Raw genomic sequence first — 3,853 nt, 5'->3', positions numbered from 1 at the left:
AAATAGGAAATTGGTGTGAATTTGCAGTCTTGGTTGGAAGTTTAGTCTTGCATTTACTGCAAAGATTATTTATTCAAAGAACGAGAGCACATGAGGGGCACCTAGGTGGCTAGTCGGTTAAGCGTCCAGCTTTAGCTCAGGTCATGATCTCACAGTCCACGGGTTCAAGCCCCACATCGAGCTCTGTGCTGACCGCTAGTTCAGAGCCCAGAGCCTGCTTCAGATTCTGTGTCTTTTTCTCTCTCTGCTCCTCCCCTGTTTACACTCTGTCTCTCTCTGTCTCTCAAAAATAAATAACTGTAAAACAATTTAAAAAAAACAATGAGAGCAGACGAGGAAGCGCTCCACAGCTCCGCGGGCCATGACCTACGACGCTACGTGCAGACCCCGTGTCCGTGCAGTGAAGCAAGTTCGTGGAGGAACGTACTTGGAAACATTCTAGGTTTTTCTGCCTTCTGTTTATGTCACTCGAAGTACCAAACCTACAAATATTTTAGTTTAAGTTTTTTTTGAGGGGGGGTGGGAAGGGAGAGGGTGAGAGAGAGAAAATCCTAAGCAGGCTCCATGCTGTCAGCACAGAGCCTGGTGCAGGACTCAAACCCACGAGATCATGACCTGAACTGAAACCAGGAGTCAGACACTTAAGCAACTGAGCCCCCAGGTGCCCAATCCACAGATATTTTAAAATATGAATTGTTCACTTCAGTTACCTCCCTCTACTATGAGTTGGAACCAGAGAGGCCGCCAAATCCTATTAGATTCTAGTGTCATAGTAAGGGAAGTGCTTCCAAAATTGTGTTAATACCTCGTAGCAGAGAAGGCTATGCTCAGACAAGGGAGGCACAGAGATGGGACATCAGAGCCAAGGGCAGGGGCGCCTGGGGGCTCAGCCGGTTAAGCGTCCGGCTTCAGCCCAGGTCATGATCTTGCAGTTCATGGGTTTGAGCCCCTGACAGCTGGGAGCCTGGAGCCTGCTTTGGATTCTGTGTCTCCCTCTCTCTCTGCCCCTCCCCTGTTTGCACTCTGTTTCTCTCTCTGTCCCAAAAATAAACATTAAAAAAAATTTTTTTTTACTTTTTTTTTAAATATTTTATTTATTTTTAATACAGAGAGAGACAGAGCATGAGAGGGGGAAGGGCAGAGAGAGAAGGAGACACAGAACCGGAAGCAGGCTCCAGGCTCTGAGCTGGCTGTCAGCACAGAGCCCGACGCGGGGCTCGAACCCACGAACGTGAGATCTGACCTGAGCCGAAGTCGGAGGCTTAACCGACTGAGCCACCCAGGCACCCCTAAAAATTTTTTTAAAAGAACCATGGGTAAATTTTTCAATCAGTTCTGTCTGAAAGTCCACATGAATTTCTTCATCGCACTCCATTATTTCAATGTTTGTCTTCCTGTTTAAAAAAAAGGTTCATTTCCTTTAAACTTTTCAGTAAAGTGAGGGGTTAGGCAGATGTGGCACATTCGTCCGGGGGCTTCAAATCCTCCGTGGCCCCCCCCAGGATCCTGCATCCCTCTTTGGAGGTAAATTATTTTAATGTCCGTCCCTGCTGAGGTTATCAGTAGTTCCGTGAGATGAGCAGATCCCGTCGCTGTTACCGCTCAGTATGCATCTAACGCCTCCCAGACGGCCCTTAAAATACATGTCGTGTGAAACTCGGCACGCGCCACTCGGAGCAAGAGGCGCCGTCCACGCGCGGGAAGAAACGGTGACTCGTGAGTCATTCTGCTTCTATTTCAATTCCAAAAGTTGTCCGTGACTAGCTAGGAAGTGTTAGAAAATGCAAGTGGAGATTGGGACAGGGTGTCTAGGGTGCATTTTGTCCCCTGCGGCCCCCACGGCCCCCGGGCAGCCGTCCAGGGCCGGCCGGCCTTGCTCGCCCGCACTTCCGTCAGTGAGCGGCGCCGAGGGCGCCCCGGCCCTGGAGGGCCGTGTCCTCCGTGGGTGGCCGCGTGGGGCCGTGTGGGGTCACCCAGCCACACCGCAGCTCTGTGCTGTCTCACCTTCGCACTCGGAGCGGCACACGCTTACTCGTACGGCGGCTCGGGGACGCGGTCTCTGGCCATCCCGGTGTCTCTGTTAACAGGAATGAAGACGGTCCTGTCCGTGACCCCGCTGGGCAAACTCAGGGTGGTGGCATCTGATGTGACAGTGTCTCCAGGCTCCACCCTCCAACGTCTCTCCAGTCGGGTCTGCTGGAGCTGAACTTGGGGGTGTCGTGGGCTGGGTCGTGTCCCCCCAGAGTTTGTGGTCCTAATCCCCTGGCCCTCAGGATGCGGCTGTACATGGAGGTGAGTAAGCTGAGGTCGGGAGGGCGGCCCTGGTCCACGGTGACCGGCGTCCGTAGAAGGAGGGGAGTCGGGACACAGACACACAGGGGGCTGACCACGTGAGGACCGGGGAGAAGATGGCGTCCACACGCCAGGGAGAGAGGCCTCAGGGGGCCAACCACCTACACCGAGATCTCCGACTCCCAGCCTCTAAAACTGTGAGAAAACGAACTTTGTTGGTTTAAACTGCCCAGCCCGTGACCCTTGGCTACGGCAGCCCTGACACAGTCACGCAGGACAGGGCTTGGGTTCGGGTCATCCTGAGGGGCGGGAACGACAGGCAGAGCCCTCCGAGTGAGCTTCCCAGCATGCAACAGGCAGGGCTTCCTGGTCAGCTGAAGGACAAGGGGTCTGGTCCCAAAGGCAGACCGCCCAAAGCCTCCTGTTGGGCATTGGACAGGCTACTTGCCCCCTCTGCCCTGACCAGGCGCCTTAAGGGGGACGGAGGTCTGGGCCCAGATTGGAGAAGGTGGGCTGGAGGGTGTAGGTGCGGGGGGGCAGGAGGGGCGTCTCCCACACGGCCTTCCTCATCTTCCTGCTCCTCAAGGCAGGTGCAGTGCCCTGGGCCCTGAGCCGTTCCCCAGCGGGGTCACAGGGAAGGCAGGAGGGACCACAGTCGGCATCCACAACTACGCCGCTTGGGAGTCTAGCATCAGTGAGAAACCACACCACCAATAAACACATTCTTCATCACCTACAGCAAAGGGGCTGCCTTTCCATGTCACCAAATATGGCGTCTTAGAGTCTTTTTGACAATGTAGAGTTTGTCTCATGCACTTAATTTTTTGCCCTGCATTTAAAAACCAATCTAATGCTCAAATAAGGTCAAAGAGGGAAGGATCTAGGGAAAGCCTCTTGCTGTATCATGTGATGTTTCGCAAGTGAGGCCTGGTGGTGAGCACGGAGCCACATCTGAGAACAAGACCGACTGCCCGACTCTTCTGTCCATTTAATTGTAGTTTTATTTTATTATTATTTTTTTTAATGTTTATTTTTGAGAGAGAGAGAGAGATGAGTGTGAGAGCAGGGGAGGCACAGAGAGAGAGGGAGACATAGAATTCGAAGCAGGCTCTAGGCTCAGCGCTGTCAGCACAGAGCCCAACGCGGGGCTCGAACTCATGAACTGAGCTGAAGTCAGGATGTTCAATGGACTGAGCCACCCAGGTGCCCCTTAACTGTAGTTTTAAATGAGGCCATCAGGTGAGTAGGGCAATGGTTCTTAGCGTCACCAAAAATATGGTAGAGGAGCACCTGGGTGGCTCAGTTGATTGAGCATCTGACTTTGGCTCAAGTCATGATCTCACAGTTTGTAAGTTCGAGCCCCGCGTTGGGCTCTGTGCTGACAGCGCAGAGCCTGGAGCCTGCTTCAGATTCTCTGTCTCCCTTGTTCTCTCTGCCTCTCCCCTGCTCATGCTCTGTCTCTCTGTGTCTTTTAAAAATAAGTAAACATTAAAAAATCTTTTTTAAATATGGTGTCAAACAAGAATTTGGAGATGATCCTGTGTGCGTGTGAGCAGGTCTG

The sequence above is a fragment of the Suricata suricatta genome, chromosome 2, assembly GCF_006229205.1.
Source record: "Suricata suricatta isolate VVHF042 chromosome 2, meerkat_22Aug2017_6uvM2_HiC, whole genome shotgun sequence".
NCBI classification, from domain to species: Eukaryota; Metazoa; Chordata; class Mammalia; order Carnivora; family Herpestidae; genus Suricata; species Suricata suricatta.
This window is presented reverse-complemented; position numbering follows the sequence as displayed.